Raw genomic sequence first — 11,473 nt, forward strand, 5'->3', positions numbered from 1 at the left:
CCCATGCATAAGGTTGAAACCAAAGAGTGTCCGAGAAATGGAGGTCAAAAAGATAGAAGAAGGGACCTGGCACGCGAGAGGAAAGTATGAAAAGTTGCAGATGACTATATTGAGAAGAAAGTTTTTGGTGTCGGGGGGGGGGGTGGGGATTCCTCAAGTGAGTCAGGAGAATTAGAATGTTCGAAAGATGCAGCTATGTTAGATTTTAAATACCATGAGAATGTGTTAATGTCATATTTGCATTAATGGCTAAATCTGATGATGAGGAAGATGAAGAAAAGGTAACTCTTTTTGATATCAAATAACACTTGAAAGAGTATTCTGTTATAAGTTTGAAAAAGCTAGTTGTTGTACTACTTTATTTGATAAATGAGCTAAAAACTGTGAATGATCTCTTGAACAATAGTCTAGACATCTCTAAAGATGAAAAGATTGCTTTAGTTTCCCAAATATCTGATATTGAAGATCAAATGATTTTTCTAGAAGCTTAAAATCTAGAATTGAAGGAAAAGATGAAAGGTATAAGTAATACAATTTTAAATGGAAAAAATGAGGCAAACAACTTGCAGTTGGAGCTTGAAAATAAGTTGCATACTTCTGAAATGAAGATTAAAGTGGCTTTCGAGAGAAATCATGCATTGGAGAGAGACCTGGTCCGTGTAAAAGAGGAACTTTAAAATTCCCTCAAATGGAATAATTCCTCAAAGATCCTTACAAATATACTCGATCATGGAAACAAAATAAAAGGAGATTCGGGCTGCAAAAGGTTAGATCCCTTATACAATCCTCACAAAAACTTTGTTTCTGATGTTGATGATCTGTTGTGTGTGCATTTTGGTCGAGATGGACATCTGAAAAGAAATTGTCATGTGTTGAAAAACTGTGGAGAAAGTTCGTCAAACTATTCCAAACCACGGAATAGACTGAAAAAAGGACTTGGTTCTGTATATGGTCCCAAGTTGAAGAAAGTCATTTTGCCTTATTGGACAAACGATTTTCTTATCGCTCCATTATCTGCTATTAGGAATCCCGTCTAAAATGGATTCCCAAGGCTAACAAGTGATTTTCCATGCAAGTAAGAGGAGGTAGAATCGATTAGTGTGGTTCATGAATAAATAGATGCTCAAAACATATGATTGTGAAAATTACAAAACTTTATCTCTCTCAAGGCACTTCAAGGTGGAGGTGTCTCATTTGGCGATGGCTATGTATGTTTTTTTTGAAGGCATGATTGGGAAAGAATGAAACACACTATTGAATATGTGTACTATGTGAATACTTGAAGTACAATCTTTCAAGTGTTTCATAGATGTGTGATGAATGAAAGTAAAAGGAAGTTCTTATAAAAAAGAACGTGTGGTCACAAACTTGCTCTCTTAGGTGATGGTTTTGATAGAAAAGAGATGCAAGAACATTTATATTGATGATCTGATAATTGCTCGTTGTGACAGTTGATATACCGTGGTTTCCTGGTATTATTAATACTTTTTCCTTATGTTTAGTGTGTCCAAAAGCCTTTTTGTGCTAATTTTTATATAAGTTTCTCCTTATTTGCAGGAAATCTGTCCAAAGATGAATGTGGAGGTTTTTGAGCGAAGAAATGCAGAAGAGACCACCTACGGAGCTTGTGACGGTCCGTAGGTGGCAGCGTAGCGCAGCTGCTGAAGGAAGATGGGGAAGTCTGACCAAGTGTGGGGTTACGGAAAGCATGACAGACCATCGTATCTATTACGGTCTGTCCTGCAGGTTCGTCATAAAGTTCAAAGAAGTAGTCCCACTACCCATATTCCAAGAGTTCAAGTGTTTTGGAACGGAGACCCTCGATGGTCCATTGTGCCTATGAAGATCCGTCATACCTGCCATCGAGGGTAATGAAGAGAGTAGCAGAAGAAATTTCATCAAGTATGGGACGACGGAGTCCATGACGGTCCGTCGTGACCACGACAATCCGTCATGATGTCCGTTAATCCAGCCGCGTTTTGATAGATTTCCAGCAAATAGAGTCCTTATGTAATTAGGTTTTTATTTTTTTTATAAATAGTTCGAAAAACTTTGTTTTTAAGGTTAGACTCTTGATTATTTGGTTAGGACCTTGATTATTGCTAGACTCTTGATTATTTTTTAGACTTTTTGTGAGATTTTTGATTATTTTGAGATTCTTGTAATTGATTATTGATGATTTTTGTTGATTAATCAAGCGAACTTTCGTATTTCACTCTTTCTCATTATAGCAAGTACATGAATTCTTATACCATATATTTGAATATTGTAATTATGACTATGGGCAATTAAACTCCATAACTAGGGTTGTGGGAACTATAGGCAAATAATGAGGTAAAACCTAACTGAAATAACAATTCTAGAATAGTGTCTTTCATGTATTAATAATTCTTTCGCTTGGAAGTCTATTTAACAGATGGACAACGTTAGAACTCGCCTTAATTCTACTTGCCGGACCAAGGAGGTAGATAATAGGAAAAGAATTATCAACATAGATTTAGTGTATACTATCTAATAGGCTAGTATTGAGTGGTACGCGGTAATAACTTAGTCAAATATCAAATTCGATGCTTAATATGAGGTAAAGATAAGTGTTAGGATAGCAACACACGTAGCCGGACCAAGGTGCAGAGTGAAATTTTCTAGATGCCGGACCAAGGATTTAGATATACATAATTTATCACTTTGCATGCAAAATACTAGGAAACAATTGTTATAGTTAGACTTATCAAGTTATGAACTTGTGGGGAACACGTAAACCCTAGTTACTTTGATTAATTGATTAAACTCCAACATTCGAAGCTGTTAGTTGTCTCCTTTAATTTCTCTAGTTATTTTTATTTATTTAGAAATAAAAACCTCCCTTTTATCATTTTTGTTTTCAAGGAAGTAATTGACTAAACAATAGTAATAATAGATTGAAGTTAAGTCTAAACTATTTTCCTCGTGGGAACGATCCCAACCTCACTAGTTAGGTTATTTACTTGACACGGCCGCTTTACTTTTTATTTGAGAAATAAGTTTGAGCGTATCAAATTTTGGTGTCGCTGCCAAGGAAGGTATCTTTTAGATTAACTTAAACTTATTACTATAGTTTAGTTGATATTTTCTTGATTTTACTTTGTTTTATTGTTTTTGATTCGTGCAGAACCACCCTCCTTGTATGCCAAATACACAGAGAAGAAGAGAACCCTTGTTTCCCTACGATCACGAATTAGAGCGTACACTATGCAACATGAATCGAAACTTGGGAATTAATGATGATGATCCAAACCAGAACATCCCAGCTCCGTTTGATGTTCATGGTCAGTTTTTACCAAATGCCTTGGGTGAACACCAACAGAGGGGATAAAATCCTGCTCCACGGCCCCAAGCATACTGCAGAGGCTATGATAACATAGCAGACTCCGATGGGCCACTTGTCTTGCCTTCTCTACCACCAGGCCACACCTCTGTGGTAATTAGTAGCCTGATGCAAATGCTCACTGCCAGAGGTTTGTTTTCAGGGCTACCTTCTAAGGATCCACATGCCCATATAGCTAAGGTAAATTAAGTGTGTAAAAGCTGTGTAGGGAGGCCTGACTTGGACTTGGATGTAATAGGGCTCAGAGTGTTTCCTCTCTCACTGACGGGAGAGGCTGCTATATGGTTCACTGAGCTCCCGTACAATTCAATTTTTACTTGGAACCAACTAAGGGATGTTTTCTTAGCACGCTACTATCCGATCTCCAAGAAACTAAACCACAAAGACAGAGTGAATAACTTTGTGGCACTACCAGGAGAGTCAGTTAGTAGTTCTTGGAATAGATTCACCTCGTTCTTGAGAAGTGTCCCAAATCACCGTATAGATGATTAGTCACTATAGCGGGTGGATCTTATGGGGATTGTCCTTATGCTGAGATTGCTGAATAATTAGAGAAAATCTCCTGAAATAATAAAGCTTGGAGTACTAGGAAGTCAGATACCGGGAGAAATACCTTCGCAGTGCAATCCACTCACAACCCAGCCACATATGAGATTCGTGAAGAAATGGATCAGATGAGAACTGAGCTTGGGTTGGTACTAAAATATATCACTAAGGGTGCAGAAAAGATAAATGCAATTAACTACTTGCCTAAACCACCACCACTAATGATGAATGCTATTATGCGGAGGACTCTTATGCAGTAAATATGCAGACGGGGGGTTTCCAACCGAGCGCCCAAGGCTCAAATCAGGATAATTGGCTCCAAGGTCAAGGGAACCAAGGTCGGATCTATGGTAACTATAACCGTGAAGGTCATTATGTCCGAGATGGAAAGTACAACCGCGACAACAACTTCAACAAGGGTAACTACGGTAACAGAAATGATAGGAATGGGCCCTATGTCCCTCCTCAAAATCGTAAAGTTACTCCTAGGGATGGTGGAGATAGTATGGCGCGAGTTGAGGATATGTTGCACAAAATGATGAGGAGGTTCGATGCTAGTGATGAGCACATTAAAGAGTTAAGGTGTGATTTAGCATGTGTTGGGCAAAAAGTCGATACACATGCAATATCGATTAAGTAGATCGAGTTGCAAATGGACCAATTATCTGCGACAGTGAACACACGGCAACAGCGACTGTCCCAAATTCAAAAAATAATGTGCACTGTATGGTAATTACTACTCGGGGTGGTAAGCAAAGTATTGACTCACCTATGTCGTCTAAGGAGAAAAAGGTGAGAAAGGATGATGATAAGGTGATAAAGGGTAGTGGTGAAGAAGAAGAGAGCACTGGAAAAGATGCAGACGTCCGTATGAAGGTAAATCCCATGCCTAGACCACCACCACCCTTCCCTCATAGATTAGTGAAAAAGACCGAGGATAGTAAATATCGACGTCTTATAACAATGTTGAAACAGCTTTCTATCAATTTCCCTTTGGTAGAAGCTTTAGAAAAAATGCCCGGTTATGCCAAGTTTATGAAAGATCTGGTTACAAATAAAAGATCGGTCGGTTTCGAGGATGATGATAGAATGCAGCATTGTAGTGCTATTGCTACAAGATCTCTCGTACAAAAGATTGAAGATCCGATTGTGTTCACTATTCCTTGTACAGTCGGGTCATTACATTTTGCAAAAGCATTATGTGATCTGGGGGCAAGCATAAATCTCATGCCCCTCTAGATTTACAAGAAGTTGGGTTTGGGTGACCCAAAACCCACTGCGATGCGGCTACTGATGGCTGATCGAATAGTGAAAAGGCCTATAGGGATACTCCGTGATGTGCTAGTAAAAGTGGAGTCATTCATATTTCCGTATTCTTGATTGTGAAGTCGATTTTGAAGTGCCTATTATTCTTGGGAGGCCATTCCTTGCTACAAGTAGAGCCTTAGTTGATATGTAAAAGGGATAGATGAAATTTCGATTGAACAATGAAGAACAACCTTCAACATTTGTATGACCATGAGGCAGAGTGGTGAGATCCAATCGGTATCCGCCATATCCCACAAAGAAAATATGAAGAAGGAGAATGAACAAAAAAGTGCAAAACAAGAGTTTATGCTTGGGGATTTGGTGCTTTTAGACAGTTTTGGGTTGCCTTGTCTTCCGGGCAAGCTCAAGTCCTAACAGACTAGCCCTTACTTGATTACCCAAGTATTCCCTCATGGAGCAGTTGAGTTAAAAACCAAGGAGGGAGTGTGGTTTAAGGTGAATAGAGAACGAATAAAACTCTATTTTGGGCATACTGCATCGGTGAATGAAGTGATAGAGGCATACCATCTTGATGAAGGCTGTGTAATCAAGTGTCCTCAGTCGTGCCGTGACGTTAAATCAGGCACCTCTTGGGAGGCAACCCAATACTTATAGTTTTTTCTTTCTAGTAATGGTAGAATTTTCTACTAATGCTTTTTAAAGTTACAGGCACATCACCAGGAAATTCTGCAGAAAATTACTCTGCAGCAGTCACTAACGGATACAGCGACGGACCGTTGCTCCTGCGACGGACCGTCGCATGAATTTATCGTGCCAGGTACGTCTTTCTGTTACTTTAACACTAGGGCACACGCAACGGAACCAACGATGAACCATCACAAACGAGGCAGACCGTCGTCGGGGAATCGTCGTGTCTTAAATGAAGCGTACCCAACCCGACCCGGCTGGGGTTTTTTAAAATAACATCATTTAAAAACCCCACCCCTTCATTTCACCCCATTCTTTCACTTTTTCTCCTATTTCCCTCCCTTTTCAACTTTCAAAGCTCTCTTACAACCGATCATTTCCCCCAAATTCCTCAAAATTCATCATCTACTAGTCGAAGCTGCAGCTGTGAGTGTCTACTTGATCACCAAGTACCTTTCCCTCTTGTTTTTTCTCAAATTCTCAGGTATGTGTCTCTAATTTCTACTCATTTATATTGCATTTTTGTTTATCAATTAGTAGTAGCCTAGTTCTTCTTGATGTGTTCATTCTTTATCAAATTTTGTCTGACCCAGGTTAAAAAAATCCTCAAAATTACCGTGTTGAAACCCTAGAAATAGGTGCTTTAGCATTGCTAGTTCACTAGGTATTTGGGTTAGACAAATGTAGGTCAAAACACTACGAATTCGATTTGCGTCATAGGGGATGAATGGGGCAACTCCAGTTCTGTCAATGAGTGACAGAACGAGACCCCGATGATGGATCGTCGTACCCAAGACGGACCGTCATTGGGTCCGTTCCTACCGCCCTAACACCCCACTGTCCAATTTTCTCCAAGTGTCCACCAACGGCCACATGTGACGGACCATCGTTCCCACGATGGTCCATACAGCACAACCATTCTGGTTGTCAGAGACCCTATTCCTAAGGGTCTCTCACTTTTTCGAAGTGTCCTCCAACGGACACATGTGACGGACTGTCATCCCTACGACGATCCGTCCTGCACAACTGTTCTGGTTGTTAGAGACCCTGTTCCTAAGGGTCTCTCTCTCTATTTTTCTAAGTGTCCTCAAACAGACAAGTACGACGGACCTTCATACCCACGACGGTTCATCCTGCATGACCGTTATGATGGTTAGAGACCCTTCTCCTAAGGGTATCCATTTTTTTTAAGTTTTCTCTGAAGGACACCTACGACGGACCGTCGTACCTATGACGGTCCATCCTGCACATACCGTCATACTTGTCAGAGACTCTCTTTCAGGATTCTCCATATAAACATAGTCCAAGTAAGACACGACGGACCCTATGACGGTCTGTCGTACTCACGACGAGCCGTCACCTGGTCCATTGTGTTTCATTGTTACTATAGTAATGTCATTTTATTTTAATTTTTTTATTTATTTTGTGTGGTTTTGCTTGTATTGTTTGCTTCTTCTAGTACTAATATTGACCCTTTACAGGTACTATCTACTATGTCACCAAAACAAGATCGAGTTTATGCACGCGGGCAATTGAAGTCTTTCGCCCCATCTTCCTGCCTGGTCATTTGCTCTTATGATGAGCGTGACCACGAGTACGTGCCCCCAAGCACTTCCACCCCATCCCGTGCTGCCAGAGCCACACCCAAAAAGGTGGCGTCCGTCATAGTCACTGCCTCGCAGTCCGATGAGGAGCGCACACTGACCAGAACACCTTCTGGGGTAGCCACTAATGAAGAAGGAGCGTCTAGCTCCTTAGGAGTTTTGTAGTTGGAGGAAGCCTCCGGATCTGCTGAGGTTCCTGCACCCGCCACCGCTAAAGCATCGGCCTTGTCTGATGAGGCTGACAGTTCAGAATCCACACCCGGTTCACCAGCTCGTGCTCTCACCCCGGTTACTGACCAGCCCAACCGGTGGTGTCTCGACGGTCAGTTTCAAGTCTATTCCGATGCAAAGTTCTTGAATAAAAAAGGATTTATGACTCGGACACTTATATTGGAGCGGCGGGTTCTTACGGAAAGTATCTTGACGATGCCTGAGATTCACAATCTCTTCACCAGACATCGACTGGAGTGGACAGCACGCTCGTTGGGACGTTATAGTGAAGAGCTGGTCCGAGAGTTCTATCCATCCTACGTAGCGACTCTCCGATCACAGCTTGATAGGAGGGTTGCCCCCACCAAACAGGCCCCACTAGAGCAGGTCCGAGTACATGGCATTCAGGTTGATATCTCCCTGCCTGCCATCCGCCGGTTTCTATACGGCGAGGATATTGATGCTATTTGGACCACTCTCACTGCTGAGTTTGACTACCGATGGTAGATTTTTAAAGATGGACAATTCCTGCATGAGCCATCGCTGAGAGAGACCACCAATAGGTGTATGGCCCTGCACTTGTCCATTGATGGAGAGGGTGCCGACTGGGTGACCGAGCCGAAGGGGGCCATCAAGAAGGCGAACCTGACTTTCACGACAAAGTTTTTATGGTTGATTGTCCGCCACTGCCTTCCCCCACAGCTGCTGATAATATCGTCACATGGGATCGAGCAGTACTGATGGCGGCGATAATAGCCGGGTTTGAAGTGGATTTTGCGTGTCTTCTACAGGTGGTCATGCACGAGAAGGCTTTTAAGGTCAACTACTTACCCTTTCCCGTGCATGATATTTTCTTTATGCAGGTCCGCAGGTGTGCCTGTATGGCACATTGATCATCTCAAGACCCCTCTGGGCACTGTTAATATCGGCCTCATCAGGGATGAGGCTAATGAGTTGGCTCCACGCAGAGGGCCCCGTCCAGAGTTTTCTCCACTTGTTGACAATCTGGCTGATACGGTAGCACAAGCCCGCACGGGTACGCAGGCAGCTTCCACTGACACTAACCCGATCGAGTCTATCCCGGGTAGTAGCACTGCCCGAGCTCCTCTCGCTCAGCCCCTTTACCCACTCTGGTCCCTCTTGCTAGGGTCAAGAAATTATAGGCGCAAATGGCTACACTTCTGCATCATATCTAGCCTTGGATGCAGAGGTCTATTGCCGAGGCAGAAGAGCGCTTGTAGCGGAGAATGGTCCAGCACACAGAGTGAAATATTGCTGAGGTTCATCAACGCTTGGATGCTTTTGAGTTGCGGGTGCTAGCCCGTCCAGCCCCTCCGGTGGATGTGTCGACCCTTCAGGCTGCGGTCAACAGTCTTCGCGAAGATATTGATATGATCTTAGAGGCTAGGGTACCTGAGTCTGAGGCCCTTTCTGCAGAGCCTGCTAAAGACACAGTTATGGTGGCCCTATTCGCCACTTTAGAGATTCAACCACCTCCCCCTCGATAGCATACCAAGAGGCGTAGGGGTCGAGATGAGGATGAAGCTCGAGCACGGAGGAAGGAGCGCCGTGAGATGGAGGCTGGGAGGAGAGCCTCTCTTGCTGAGGAGGAGGCGCATGAGATGAGAGTAGGAGAGTTAGCTGTTGGGGCATCTAGCTCTAGAACTGTGGAGATAGCAGGAGGCACTGCTGATAGTGTTGTTGATGCTGAGGACACCACTGAGGGTGTCCATATTACAGAGGTAGTGGGTTTCGGGGAACCAGACCCACCAGCTTGCTGATCGTCAACGCTTTGCGCCCCAGGTTTGCTTCACCTACCACTCTAGTATTTCAAACTTTTTATGCATTGGGGACAATTGAATGTCTTTTTGTTAGGTGTGGGGTAAATAGAAAGTGAGTGCTAGGGTGAAGTCTGAGTAGCCCAATTCACTATCCTCTTTTGGGGTTTTCTTTCTTGTGTTCTTTTTCCCCAAGAGACTGATTACTTTTTCTGTTGAACCGGCATGTCTATATCGTGTGTACATAGTTTAATTCTGGATCATGATGGCTAAAATGATATCCTGATAAAATGGAAAATGATGCATGACTAGGCATAGCAATTGATAAATGTGTGGCTCTAAGTATGACATAGAAGTACACCACTGCATAACCCTAAGTCTTAAATTCGAACTAGGTGTCTGATAATCTGGTAGAGTGATGAGATGTCAAGTGAGTGTGAGAAAGATTTGAACAGTCCACTATTTGTACTGAGCTAGAACTTGTATGGTTAGTCCTGCTAAAAGTAAGTTGTAATAGACAATTAGGAGAGGATCATAGGCCCTTATTTTAGCCTAAATAAAAGAAAACCAAACGAAATCTATCCTTCTTTGATCCAAATGATTTGAGCTTAAATTAGAGCTTTCTTTTTCACCCCAACTGATCTTTTCTGGGAATTGTGTTGGCCCTGGTCCCTCCTTGGACATGTGCACCTCATCTATGCCAAAAGCATAAGTTGAGGGTGTCTAATGCAGTAAAAAACCTTTTTATTGACCTGAACCAACTTTGGATATTGTGTACTTTGACTCATGGCAAAGCCATGAGTTGAGGGTGGCTATTATGAGAAATGCTCTGGAAAGTGGGGTTGAAAGAACAAAGAGAGAGAAAGAACAAAATTAAAGTGACTCAAGAATTAGTTGAAAGAAAAGTAAAAAAAATTACAAGAAATACAAGCAAGAAAAGAAGAGAGTCACTTACACAAATGAAGAAAAAAAGGGGAAAATAGCAATGTGAAAGAATATGGGAAACTGGGCAAAATAAAATGATAGAAAATGGTATATTTATCCTATATGTCAAGGAGGGAAAAAAGTCACTAAAGTATACCTAAATATACCCTACCTGACCCTGAGCCTATGTTACAAGCTAAGAAAGTCCTATCGTGACCCTAAGGGTTGTATAGCGAACATAAAGCAGTGAAAATAAGGGCAAGCCTATGGCAATAGGTATGAATGAGTGTTAATTTGTTCTGAGAGTGAGTGTTGAAAAGTAATCCCTATACTCAATCTCAAATTATTGTGTGAAAAATGAGGATTTTATTTTGAAGTGAGGACACTAGTTGCAGTACCAGAAATATTAGCACCTCGGTGAGAAATTGAAGAGGATAGGTGTTAGTGCATGGTGAGTCTGTGTCATGGTCTGATTTCACATAATTCAAGCCTAATAGTGATAGCATGCATAAATATGATGATATTAATCGGGATTGATAGCCTAATGATTGCAAAGGATAAAACATGGATACTATTGTACAAAGATTTTGTATTGAGTCATAGTGCGTCGCTTGAGGACAAACAACGAATTTAAGTTGAGGGCGTTTACATACCGTGGTTTCACGGTATTATTAATACTTTTTCCTTAAGTTTAGTGTGTCCAAAATCCTTTTTGTGCTAATTTTTATATAAGTTTCTCCTTATTTGGAGGAAATCTCTCCAAAGATGAATGCGGAGGTTTTTGAGCGAAGAAATGCAGAAGAGACCACCTACGGAGCTTGTGACGGTCTTTCATGCTCGTGACGGTCCGTAGGTGGCAGCGTAGTGCAGCTGCTGAAGGAAGATGGGGAAGTCTGACCAAGTGTGGGGTTACGAAAAGCATGACAGACTGTCATATCTATTATGGTCCGTCCTGCAGGTTCATCATAAAGTTCAGAGAAGTAGTCCCAGTACCCATATTCCAAATGTTCAAGTGTTTTGGAACGGAGACCCTCGATGGACCGTTGTGCCTGTGACGATCCGTCATACCTACCGTCGAGGGTAGAAGAAAT

This window comes from Solanum lycopersicum, chromosome 4 (genome assembly GCF_036512215.1).
Source record: "Solanum lycopersicum chromosome 4, SLM_r2.1".
In the NCBI taxonomy this organism is placed as follows: Eukaryota; Viridiplantae; Streptophyta; class Magnoliopsida; order Solanales; family Solanaceae; genus Solanum; species Solanum lycopersicum.